Genomic DNA, 14,418 nt, shown 5'->3' with positions numbered 1-14,418 from the left:
AGATTATCAACATTAAGTTTTTATACATTCACGAGTCTTCCATATTCTTTTGCATTGATTTTTCCCATTTTAAATAAATATTTGATATATGTTATCTTCCACTTTTAGTAAGAAAACATATAATATAGTAGGAAAGATGTTGGACCAGGAGATAAGACCTGCATTATAGGGTTAGGTTTGTTGTTCAATGGCTGTTTGAGCAATCCACACCATCTGTTTGTGTTTAAACTGGAAGAATTAGTAATAAAGAAAATACTGTCCATTTCAGTATGCTCTTCTGAATATCTAATGAGATAATGTATATGAAAGTGCTGCATGAATATAAAATCCTTTTACTATACATTTCAACTTTTTGCAGTCAGAACGACACTTAAAAATGTCTGGGTTGTTTCCAACCACATGTCTGTACAAAGAAAAGGTCACTAGATTGATTACAGGTGAGGTTCTATTTTTCTTTCTTTTTTTCTCTACATTTGTTTACTGAGGATTTCTAACTTCATTTTCTACTTCCTTTTACTCTGTTAAATTATTAATATCGATTCATTTCAGATATACAGTATGGCAGACACATCGACGGTGCTATTTCATCATCATTGCTAATATCATTAAAAATTCCATGTCTTTTGTTAATGATACAGCACTAAGTCAAGATAGAAAACATCCAGCACTGCATGTCATGTGTATCTCTGCTTGCCTGCACAAGTGGGTGTATGTAGGTGTGGTGTGGGTGTCTGCCTTCACCTGTACACATCCAATCAGGCCATGAAAGAAAACAGAAGATGCTTCTTAGACTTTCAAGTCAGCTAAATTGATGTATATAAAACTAAAAGCACAAAGAGTTTTGTATATTTCTTTTACATCAGCAATGTATGATATATAGTTGGTATAAATATAAAAAAAAAATAAAGCTCTCCAAATGTTATCTGGTAGTTTCTATCAATTCATTGATAGTATTGTTTGTACAAGGATCTATTCTCTCTAGATCCTCTCAAAAATGAGAAAATATTTTTATTTTACCCCCTTCTTTTTTTTTAAGCAATTGTGGCCTCTGGGAAGTTAAAAGATGGTAAGATGGGGAAAATAAATTTATTGTTCTCATTCTTTCTTTCCTAATCTGTAAATAGGGAATAACAACATTTAATTTACAGAGCGTATATAAGGATTACACACTGTATATTGTATTTGTTATATTTAACTTCTCCCATGTTCAAACAACGTGAAAAGATTCCTACTATTATCATCATCATTTTACAGCTTGAAAAATGAGACTTATATTACTTGCCCAAGGTTAACACTGTTAAAAATAGCCAGAGGCAGGATCATTATTGCAACCCAGATTTGTCTGAGTTCTGAGCTTACACTTGTAATCAATCAATCAATCAATTAATTGATTAATTACAAAACAAATTATATATATATATGTAATATATATATATATCCATGGTTTATTTATTGATTAAAGCCTATTTTTTCTTAGCAATATTAGGTAAAATTTAATGAATGAGACAAAAACAAATTTTTTAAACTGTAGAGTAGAACATATAAAGATATAAACAGAAATATAAATTATGTTTATTCTTGGTATTTGTTTTATGAACTCAGTTCTAATATGTTCTCTATAGCATGTTGGTCATTGTTGATGTACAATATATCTATTGGTCTTTATGCCTAAAGAAATACTGTTGCTAATATTATTGAGCTGATTTTAATTAGCAGGACTTGGGGAAAAAAATCCAGTGTATAACCTACAGCTCCTTCCAGACTGTGTTTGTAGACAGTCTGCTGTTTGATTAGAAGTCTAATCAGCTCCTGGCAGTTTGATTTATTTTTGTGTTTATCTCTTTGTCTCACTGCTTTCTTGCTTTTTCTTTCTCTCACATCCTCACTTAATACATGTCCTTATGGTATGTCTGCTATTCTCTATCTTTCAGAAATTGATCATCATTTGTTACTTTCTGTGAACTACAATAGACTTTTTAAAATCAGCTTGCTACACTTGCATTGTAACAACACAAAAAAGATGATTTGTAGGTCTTATATTTGCTTGTATAAGAGGTATATTGGGTTTGGTAATCACAATTTCCTATTTTTAAACTATTTTCTATAACTCCAATTATTGAAGATTCTGCTTGTTTTCCCCTAAGTTTTCTAATTTATTAAATAAAAACTGATACTGGTGGCTGAATTTGATACTTACAGCGATGCACTATTGGAGAACTCCTTTAGAGTCGTATCTTTAGCTTAAAACAAATTTGGTCTACTTGATGTAAAAAGAAGAATTGTAAGCTTTGCTTACTTTTTTATACTAATATTGTATTTTCTCAATAGGAAAGTTATAGCAAAAGATAAAAAGAAAAAAAAGATCACTCAATCTCATGAAGCAGAGACACATATATTTGTATATTTGGGACCATACTATACATGCTATTTTATGTTCATATTGAATCTCCTTGCAATAATATATACATATTTCACATATGATTAGAATTATTGTAAGTATCAAATTTAGTGAATACTTACCTTACTATAAACATGGTTCATTTAATTATTCTCCTATTATAAAATATATTGTTTTTTCCTTTCATAATTAATGCAGTTATCAGAATTAGCATTAATTCAGATAACAGCTTCACATTACCACTCCTAGATGAAAAGTGTTCTGGAAAAAGAGCATTTCATTCTAACCTCAATCATGAAAAGTGGCATGGAGAGAAGGCAGAGTATCAGTCAAATGACAGAATATATCGTAGCATCAAAATATTTTATTCACATATTTTACTACTAAAAACAGTTAGTTTTAAGAATAATTAATTTTTGAGATAAATTATTTCTTTGTAATTAAAAAATGAAGTACAGAGAGACCTTCAAGATGGCGGAAAAGACGTGGAGATCACCTTCCTCCTCATAAACACAACAGAAATACATCTACGTGGGGAACACCCCCTACGCAACACCTACTGAACGCTGGTAGAAGACCTCAGACTTCCCAAAAGGCAAGAAACTCCCCACATACCTGAGTAGGGCAAAAAAGAAAAAAAAAGAAAAAACAGAGACAAAAGAATAGGGACTGGACCTGCACCACTGGGAGGGAGCTGGGGAGGAGGAAAAGTTTCCACACACTAGGAAGCCCCTTCACTGGCGGACACAGTGTGTGGCGGGGGCGGGGGCGGGGGCGGGGGGCGAGAAGCTTCAGAGCTATGGAGGAGAGAGCAGCGATAGGGGTGCAGAGGGCAAAGCAGATTCCCGCACACAGGATGGGTGCCGAACAGCACTCACCAGCCTGAGAGGCTTGTCTGCTCACCCGCCAGGACGGGTGGGGGCTAGAAGCTGAGGTTCCGGCTTTGGGGGTGAGATCCCAGGAGAGGACTGGGGTTGCCTGATGAACACAGCCTGAAGGGGGCTAGTGCGCCACAGTTAGCCGGGAGGGAGTCCGGGAAAAAGTCTGGAACTGCTTAAGAGGCAAGAGATCATTGTTTCACTGTGCTTGAAGAGAGGAGATTCAGAGCACCGCCTAAACAAGCTCCAAAGACGGGTGCAAGCTGCAGCTACCAGCATGGATCCCAGAGACGGGCATGAAATGCTAAGCCTGCTGCTACAGCCACCAAGAAACCTGTGTGCAAGCACAGGTCACTATCCACACCTCCCCTCCCGGGAGCCTGTGCAGCCCGCCACTGTCAGGGTTCCATGATCCAGGGGCAAAGGAGAACAAGGTGGGCCTCAGGCTGTTGCAACGTCTTGCTGGCCTCGGCCAACTGCAGGCTTGCCTGCATTCTGTACCCCACCTTCCTCCCCTGGCCTGAGTGAGTCAGAACCCCCTAACCAGCTGCTACTTTAAACCCGTCCTGTCAGGGTGGGAACAGACACCCTAAGGGGACCTACACGCAGACGCAGGGCCATATCCAAACCTGAACACCAGGAGATGTGCGATCAAAGAAGAGAAAAGGAAATCTCTCCCAGCAGCCTCAGGAGCAGTGGATGAAATCTCCATAATCAATTTGAGGTACCCTGCATCTGTGGAATACCTGAATAGAAAACGAATCATCCCAAAATTGAAGCCGTGGACTTTGGGAACAATTATATACATATTTTTCTCCTTTTTCTCTTTTTCCATGTGGCTGACAGGGTCTTGGTGCTCAGGAAATTTTTCAGGTCTTGGTGCCCCTGTGCCTCTGAAATAGGAGAGCCGAGTTCAGGACATTGGTCCACCAGAGACCTCCCAGCTCCACATAATATCAAATGGCGAAAGCTCTCCCAGAGATCTCCATCTCAATGCTAAGACCCAGCTCCACCAATGACAAGAAAGCTACAGAGCTGGACATACTATGCCAAACAACTTGTAAGACAGGAACACAACCCCACCCATTAGCAGAGAGGCTGCCTAAAATCATAATAAGGTCACAGACACCCCAAAACACACCATCAGACATGGTCCTGAACACCAGAAAGACAAGATCCAACCTCATCCACCAGAACCCAGGCACCAGTCACCTCCACCAGGAAGCCTACACAACCCACTGAACCAACCTTAGGCACTGGGGGCAGACACCAAAAACAACGGAAACTATGAATCTGCAGCCTGCGAAAAGGAGACCCCAAACACAGTAAGTTAAGCAAAACGAGAAGACAGAGAAACACACAGCAGATGAAGGAGCAAGGTAAAAACCCACCAGACCAAACAAATGAAGTGGAAATAGGCAGTCTAGCTGAAAAAGAATTCAGAGTAATGAGAGTAAAGATGATACAAAATCTTGAAAATAGAATGGAGAAAATACAAGAAAAGTTTAATAAGGACCTAAAAAAACTAAAGAGCAAACAAACAATGATGAACAACACAATAAGTGAAATTAAAAATTCTCTAGAAGGGATCAATAGCAGAATAACTGAGGCAGAAGAATGGCTAAGTGACCTGCAAGATAAAATAGTGGAAGTGACTATTGCAGAGCAGAATAAAGAAAAAAGAATGAAAAGAATTGAGGAGAGTCTCAGAGACCACTGGTACAACATTAAATGCACCAACATTCGAAATATAGGGGTCTCAGAAGAAGAAGAGAAAAAGAAAGGGACTGAGAAAATATTGGAAGAGATGATAGTTGAAAGCTTCCCTAATATGGGAAAGAAAATAGTTAATCAAGTCCAGGAAGTGCAGAGAGTCCCACACAAGATAATCCAAGGAGAAACATGTCAAGACACGTATTAATCAAACTATCAAAAATTAAATACAAGGAAAAAATATTAAAAGCAGCAAGGGAAAAACAACAAATAACATACAAGGGAATCCCCATAAGGTTAACAGCTGATCTTTAAGCAGAAACTCTGCAAGCCAGAAGGGAGTGGCAGGACATATTTAAAGGGATGAAAGGGAAAAAACTACAACCAACATTACTCTACCCAGCAAGGATCTCATTCAGATTCAACAGAGAAATTAAAACTTTAATAGACAAGCAAAAGCTAAGAGAATTCAGCACCACCAAACCAGTTTTACAACAAATGCTAAAGGAACTTCTCTAGGCAGGAAACACAGGAGAAGGAAAAGACCTACAATAACAAACCCAAAACACTTAAGAAAATGGTAATAGCAACATACATATTGATAACTACCTTAAATGTAAATGGATTAAATGCTCCAACCAAAAGACATAGACTGGCTGAATGGATACAAAAACAAGACTCATTTATATGATGTCTACAAGAGACCCACAGTCACTGGAGATATGCACTATATTCATGGTTATATTTACTACATATTATTTATGAATACGAATAATATGAAATACATATTATTTCATTCTTTGAAATTAAAATACAGTATTATCCAAAACTCCTAATGTATTTTGTGTTACTTGAAAAACCGATATGATAGTCTGAGAAACTAACACATAAAAAGTACCAGGAAAATATTTGAGTATAAGGCAAAAGAGTTTAAACTGTAAGATAAAAATTTGTAAAAGAAACCAATAATTAGAATGTGGTATTGGCTGATATAAGAGTAGAAGACATTGGAACAAATTCTATATGAATTCCGTGAAATAGGAGAAGATTATATCACAGAAGATACTAAAAGAAACATGATAAATATTTCATATCATTATAAAGCATGACAAAAAATGTATAGAAAGAGATAAGATATGGTTCCATTAATAAAAACTTTTTCTGTGATTAAAATATACTTCAAACAAAATAAATATTTAAAGAATTATCACTGGAAATAATTTGCTATATATATGTATATATATATATACACACACATGTATATACACATACACATATGAAACACAAAGGCTTGATGTGCTTAATATAAATAACTTTTAGAAATTAATATGAAAATTATAATCATATATATACAGAAATATACAAAAATATGAACAGTGAGTTCACATAAGAAAAATGTTAAAATGCTAACATACAATAAGTAACAAGTAAAAATAAATCTTTCTAGGGATTTGAAAAAATAAGTAAAAGTAACTGTAATTATTTTCAAACAGAAAATTGTCTAAGACCTGAAAAATTGTAAACACTGTCAGTGAAGATATTTTGGTATTTTTCTGCCTCACTAGTGGGAATATCAGTCTGTGCATGATTTCTGAAAGATAACTGTATTAGATATCAAAAGGAATTTATCATAAATAAAACTCTAAATATCTGCCTCTCCAAGTTAGATTTTCTTTGCTGTTTTGTTTAAAGTAGCAAAATCATGAATGTTGAAAGATAAAGAGTGATTAATAAGCAAAGGAGAAAATGCAGCAATTAGAAAACAAGGCTTATAAGAATAATTTATAGATGGGGTAAATGTTCATGACATATTACTGGCTAGAGTAAAAACTAGATTTCAAAACAATACATATAATAATATCATAAGACAGCTTGTACATGTTGTATCTGTGTGTCTTTGTGTATTTGTGAACTGAAGGATTTATTACCAAATGGCAACTGTGGTCATCTCATGGTGATGGTGTTATGAGGATTTTTTTCCTTTTTTGCTAGTCTTTGATTTCTAAGATTTTTACCTTTAACATCCAGTGGCATTAGAAAAAAATGTATTCTGGTTCCTTTATACCTCTTCCAAATTTCATGAATATTTTCTCACTATATATCACTTAATGATCTAGAGTTTAAATTTCAAACTGGAAGAGATGAGTATCAATATAAAAATGAACATTGACTAATTTCAAGCTCAATAATTTAGACCTTCAAATGAATCAGGACAATATCATGAAAGTTTATATTTGAACTTTTCAAATTTACAACCTAAGTTTACATACTAAAATAATAATGAAAAAGCAATTGTGAAGAAAAAAGTACTTTTTCAATTTAAAAAATATGACATGTAAATAATTAGGTGTGTATATCAAAATTAATTTTTTTCTAAACAATTATTGTCCAGATAATAGCTCTAAATCAATAGAAGCAAACTTTAAGTGAACGTATTTATATATGCACATCTCGTTCTTGATGTTGACTAAAGGAGAAAACATTGAAATATATTTTGAATTGTTTAAATTAATAAGTATGTTATTAAAGTTCAAACTTTTAAATTGAGGCATACGTTTTCTACAGCTCAGTATTCAGATCTTAAGCAGTAAATTAAGTATTGATAAAATATACTCATGTACCCCACACCCTTATTAATATATATTCTTATAACCCCAGAAGTTCTATAGTATTCCTTTCCAGTCAATGTCTATCTTCACAAGCAACTACTAATTTACTTCATCAGGAATTAGTTTTGCCCCTTCTAAGTATTCATATAAATTGAATGTTACAATATGTCTCGTTTTCTTTCTGGTCTTTTTCACTGAGCATAATGTTTGTGAGATTCATCCACATTGTGTATGCCAACAGTTTGTTCCTTTTTGTTGCTGAGTAACATTTTATTTTATAAATTGTTCATTCTCCTGTTGATGAACATTTGGACTGTTTTAAGTTTTGGGATACTCTTCGTAAAGATACAATGAACATTCATGCATAAGTCTTTTTGTGGATACATTTTCATTTGTCTTAGATAAATATCTAGCAGGGAAATTGTTGAGTTACTGGGTAAATATATGTTTAATTTCATTTTAAAAACTCCCAAACAGGTTTCCAAAGTGGTTGCCCCGTTTTTATTACACCATCATTGTGTGGGAATTCTGATTGTTCCACATCTTCAATAATATTTGAGAATGTCAATCTTCATTGTTTTTATTTTTCATCTCTGTGACAACTAGTCAGTTTTTTATGTACTTACTGACCCTTTATTGATATATCTTATAAAGTGTTCAAATATTTTCCTGTTTTTTAATTGGGTGTTTCATTTGTCTTTATAATTAAGTTATATGTGTATTTATACAATCTTTATACCATTTTTAAACAAATATATACATTACAAATGTTTTCTTTCAATCTATGACTTGCTTTTTCATTTTCTTTCACTTTCTTTAGAATAACTGAAGTTTTAAATTTTGACAAAGTCCAATTTAATTAATATTTTATTTTTTAGTGCTTTGTAAACAGTCTGACAAATATTTGCTTATCCAAAGATGGAAAGATATTCTCCTGTATTTTTTTCTGAAGCTTTAAAATTCTTGATTTGATATTTAGGTCTATGATCAGTCTTGAAGGTGTGAAAGCATCTAGGTTCATTTTAGTCTATGTGGGTATTATACTAAACAAGAATGAACATGGCCTATGCTTTAAAGAATCTTAGAATTGACAACTAAATAATGTGTGCCAGCTGGCTGCTTCTGAGCAGTTAAAATTAAGCATATTTAAAGTAATTTTTAAAACATGATTGCTTGATTAAATAAATTTTGCTAGAGAAGGCCTGTCTTATTTTTTTCTCCGTATCTCTATGATAAAACGATCCTTTACCTCTTTAGTTTTATATTAGTGTAAATTATCTATAATCAATAGTGTGATTATCTATAATCAATTTAACCTTTTGAACATAGACACAAAATACACTTCATTACTGTTGCTAAATTCTCTGAACTTCATTTATCCCCTTATTGTTATTATCAGTGATTTACCCAGCATTTTTTCTCAGTGCAGTGAGGAATAGTTATAAAAGATGTAATATTTTCTGTCGCTATTTCTTGTTTATTTTACAAACTTGCTGGATTCATGACATAACCATAGAATTCGCAAGCCTAAGTGACATAATCAAGGAATAGTAATTAGAATGAATAAACAACAGTCTGTAGCTAGAGTTCCCATTTGTGTAATTGGTAGACTTTCCTCCTTTAGAAAATGTTGGCAGTGTCCCCATAAACGTTCTTGAGCAGTCACTATAGTTCTCTTCTTTCATGATTAATCTTGTCTTTTTTCTTCTTTCCTTTGCTCCCTGAGTTTCTCATATAACCTGTCACGTTAAAATCTCTTCATCCTAATCGCTGCTCCTTTCAGTGCAACACAGCGATCTGTCTCCTTTCCTGTAGGTATAATGTTGAAGTAGAAAATAACTTTCCCACAAAAATTATTAGAAAATTTCTAAATGACTTGTTAGACCATAGAAACAAATGGCCATAGTGTATACCCTATGGCAGTGCACTCCACTGTTTCAACTATACTTCCAATTCCCTGTCTCCAGGCTATCAGAAAGGTTTGACTAAGAGTAATACAACCCAATCCAGTTTGCTGTCTCTGAAGATTTCCACCTTCAGAGTGAGAATCAGTCCTTGTATCCTGATTATCTCTCTCGTATAACACAATGTCTGGGAAATGCAGATAGGCTACCACCTGACTTCCTGGCATAGTGTGTGTGTGTGTGTGTGTGTGTGTGTGTGTGTGTGTGTGTGTGTGTGTGGTAATTGCATGTGTGATATTAACAACTGTATACTCAATAAATAAAGAGAAGTAACACCAGGTTTTTCTCATTTATCTCTTATATTATTGAGATCCAAATGGCAACATGAATTTTGCTTACTGTTAATCCAAATATGACTTTAGTAATTGCACTGTATAGAGAATACAAATGAATCAATGGACAAAGGATTAATCTCCAAAATATATAAACAGCTCATGCAGCTCAATATTAAAAAAACAAACAACCCAATCCAAAAATGGGCAGAAGACCTAAATAGACATTTCTCCAAAGAAGACATACAGATGGCCAAGAAGCACATGAAAGTTGCTCAAGATAACTAATTATTAGAGAAATGCAAATCAAAACTACAATGAGGTATCACCTCACACCAGTTAGAATGGGCATCATCAGAAAATCTACAAACAACAAATGCTGGAAATGGTGTGCAGAAAAGGGAACCCTCTTGCACTGTTGGTGGGAATGTAAATTGATACAGCCATTATGGAGAATAGTATGGAGGTTCCTTAAAAAACTAAAAATAGAATTACCATATGATCCAGCAATCCCACTACTGGGCATATACCCAGAGGAAACCATAATTCAAAACACATGCACCCCAATGTTCATTGCAGCACCGTTTACAATAGCCAGGTCATGGAAGCAACCTAAATGCCCATTGACAGACGAATGGATAAAGAAGATGTGGTACATATATACAATGGAATATTACTCAGCCATAAAAAGGAATGCAATTGGGTCATTTGTTGAGAAGTGGATGGATCTAGAGACTATCATACAGAGTGAAGTAAGTCAGAAAGAGAAAAACAAATATCGTATATTAACGCATATATGTGGAACCTAGAAAAATGGTACAGATGAACTGATTTGCAGGGCAGAAATTGAGACAGATGTAGACAACAAACTTATGGACACCAAGGGGGGTAAGCAACGTGGGGTGGGGGTGTGTGATTAACTGGGTGATTGGGATTGACATGTATACACTGATGTGTATAAAATTGATGACTAATAAGAACCTGCTGTATAAAAAAATGAATTAAAAAAAAGAAAATACAGACTCCACAAAACACAGAAATTGAGAATAGAAATGAGTTTTTCTAAGAACGAGCTTGAAAAAATTGTTATATTGTGGCTAGTATTCTCCTCCTCCAAATTTTAGTTTACTTAAGATGTATTTCATTGTCATAGGGCATACAAGCAAATTAGAAAAAATGCCAATTAAAATTTTGATGCACCTTAGGCAGTTAATGACGCTTCTCCTTAGATATCATTCTTCACTTTGGAGCATTCAAATTAATGACTGGATAGATCTCAAGGACAGACAGGGTTTCTAGAACTTTTTGTCAACATAAAAGACTCTTTCAAATCTGAGTAAGGCAAGGATTCAAGAGTATACACAATCATTTGTTGTTTATACTAGGCATGTTGCCAAAAAGAATTGAGGTGGCTTTTAGTAAAGAAACAGACTAAATTAAACCATTAAAACACGGGTCAAAACATAAAACGTAAGATGTCATCATCGAGTTTAACCACTTTGTTCTATGGATTATATTTATTTCAATCTTTTACGGCAAAACTATGAAAAGTTTACTTCTGTTAGCCTGTTTTCAATAAAACAGCATTGATATCCTAAAAGTAAACTACACATGGTGTTATGTCAGTAACTAGCAATATTTCTTGTGTAAGTCATTCTTCATAAACATTAATTTCTCATCTGTAAAATGGCATATCAAATGGCCTATTTATCTCACAGAGAGCAACTTGATGTTCTAATAAATGTAAATGTTTTTCATAACTGAAAATTTCATTTAGCATCCTAAAACCCTAGATAAAACTTTTAGATTAGGCATCGCAGATTAGTTCTTTTTTAATTCTTTTAGATTTGTTAATATATGTATTCTAAGGGGATCTATAGATATTCTGTATCTGTTAAAAACTAACATCTTCTGAATACACAGGCTACATCAGGCTATTTACATGCAACTCTCATAACATCATTTCAGATATTCTTCCCAATACTCCTATTATACAGATGAGAAAAATTTCAGAAATATCAATAACTTTCACAAGATCAAAAAATTAGGTTTCCAAGAGACTGAAGTTTGAATCTAAATAGGTTAGAGCACAACTCATTGGTTACATTTATTTTTATTTTTCAATTATACCATTTTTGAATGATGGATAAGATTTACTTTAAACAACTATAGAATCAGAAAACTTTTATTAACCATTTATTTTATTCTGTAATTTTACTAAATCTAAACTAAAAGGTCAAGAGAATTAAAGGGTATAAGAAAAGGACCCATATTTATATCAGGATCCACTTTTAAAAAATTACCCTTTTGCTTTTATGACATAACATACATCCAAAGGCATACATGTGTCATAAAAATGATTTTGTCAAAGAGAACTAATCTTTCATAGATGTTTCAATCTGATATTCTACATATATCTAGAAGATATTGAGCCCTCATAGAAGAAGGATTGAATTTATCAAATAAAAAATATATAATTAAGTGCATGGTCATGTACTTTTTAGAAGACATTTTTATTGTATCTATAACTGGTATTTTTAGAAAAACATCACAAGTTAACTATATATAAATTCGAAAGTGATTTGACAAATCCTTAACTTACATTGATTTTATAAAGATTATAATAGTTATTTGGACCAAAGTTTGGAAGGACAAAAAATTAATTTAAAGGATTCAAGAAACAATTATTTTCTAAATAATCTTCTTAACTAAATTCAGATTTTAAAACACTAATATTAGAAAATATCAGTGATCATAAATTTGTACATACACATATACCAAATGTAAGGACATTACAAAATCAGTGGCAAGATCTGGTAATAAAATATTATCTTCAAACTTCTATATATTAAAAATTAATACAGTATATGTATATTTCTTTAAAGATTTCCTTCTTTGAGGTATTTGTTCAAAAATAAAATTTCAGAATCTTGCCATATATGTGACACTTTTCTTGGTAGATAGAAGGGCTAAAAAATGCATAGAATATGGAACCTTGCCATGAAAGCTACCAATATATTTGTGGTATTCTTTTTTTTTTTTACCTGCATGAACCAATCAGAGCAATCTCATTTCATTCATTTTAAAAATAATGATTTCTAATTACAAAAGTCAAATATTTTGGGGTGAGATGTGATCACTGGAAAATATTCAAGTAAAAAGAAAAGTAATATTAATACAACCCACTGCCACACAAGATCTATTGTTATACTGGTATTGTTTGATGTGTCAATTCATATTTCTGCATGAATTACTTATGTTCACTTTATGCTCTTTTAAAAAATATATTTTACATATAAATATGTAACTATGTAACATACAGATTATGACGCATTATATTAGCATGAACACCAATAAGCCTACAACTTAGCAAAGACAGTGACAATATTTGTTTCTTTCTATCCATCCCTGGCCTTACTCTGATTTCTAACCAGTAACAAGCATTTCCACATTATGGCCATCATTTTCTAAACTTTTTCCAGACATATAGTTCAATCATATATGCATATATCCCTAAACAACATAAAGTTTAATTTTGCTTATTTGTAAGTTTCATAAAATATATATCATACTGTTATAGTTTTTGGAGACTTGCTTTTTGACTCCACATAATGTTTCTAAGAGTCATCCATGTTGTGGCACATTGCTTTAGTTCATCCATTTTCATTCATCTTTATCCAATCTTATGCATATACTACACTTCACTTATGAATATAATGTACTGTACTGGTTTATTTTCTAAAAGAAAAAAATTATATTGCTTTCAATTTTGCCATTACAAATAATGTGACTATGAATAAACTTGTATATATTTTCTGGTACAGAGTACAAGAGAGTCTCTCAGATTCTGGAGAAGAAGGGCTGCTTCAGTGTATACAGAAAATGCAATTATTGAAATTTACTCACATTCACATAATGCAAATCGTTTTCCCAAGTGGTTATACCACTTTACAATACCACCAACAATGTATAATGAATAATTTATAATTGACATTGTCTTCATATTGGACATATTCAACACAATATTTTCCAGGGATCTTAATTTTTGAAAATTCTTTGGGTGTAAAAAGCTGTCTCATGGTTTGAATTTTTCTGATTGAAATAAATCTTTCCTTAGGTTTATGTGCCACTCCTGAGGGTTTGGATTTAAGGTAGGAAAAAAAGACATGAGTCAAGGAAAATTCTAGGTTTTACTGTCATGAAAAACTGAAAAAAAATATAGTTATATTTTTCTGGATGAAGAAGATAGAGAATGATCATGTTGGGATGGAGGTCAAAATAAGGAGTTTGGTTTGGTCATGATAATTTTTAAAGCCTATTAGGCACAGAGGTAGCAATGTCAAGTGAGTATTTGGATACACAAACATGGAGTTGAGGGGAGAAAGAAGCAATGTTAAACCATGGTGTTGGATGAGAACACATTGAGACTGAGAGAGAAAATATCTGAGGACTGAGGTATGGGCACTCCAGATACAGAGACCATGGAGGTCAGGAAGAAGCAGTGGAGAAGGATGTAGAAGGCAGAGTCCAGGGAAGTAAGAGGCAATAAAGTGAGCATTGTATTTCAGGAGCAAAGAAAGTAGA

The 14,418-nt window shown here is 33.3% G+C and overlaps 1 protein-coding gene across 6 annotated transcripts in view; it reads left to right on the top strand.

Annotated features, from left to right (window-relative positions):
• Nucleotides 1–14,418, top strand: part of CSMD3 (CUB and Sushi multiple domains 3) — a 1,102,347-nt gene that overhangs the window by 133,583 nt on the left and 954,346 nt on the right. The window lies entirely within an intron of this gene.

This window comes from Kogia breviceps, chromosome 17 (genome assembly GCF_026419965.1).
Source record: "Kogia breviceps isolate mKogBre1 chromosome 17, mKogBre1 haplotype 1, whole genome shotgun sequence".
In the NCBI taxonomy this organism is placed as follows: Eukaryota; Metazoa; Chordata; class Mammalia; order Artiodactyla; family Physeteridae; genus Kogia; species Kogia breviceps.
Note: the sequence above shows the minus strand (reverse complement) of the source record. Positions and strands in the feature narration are given on the sequence as shown.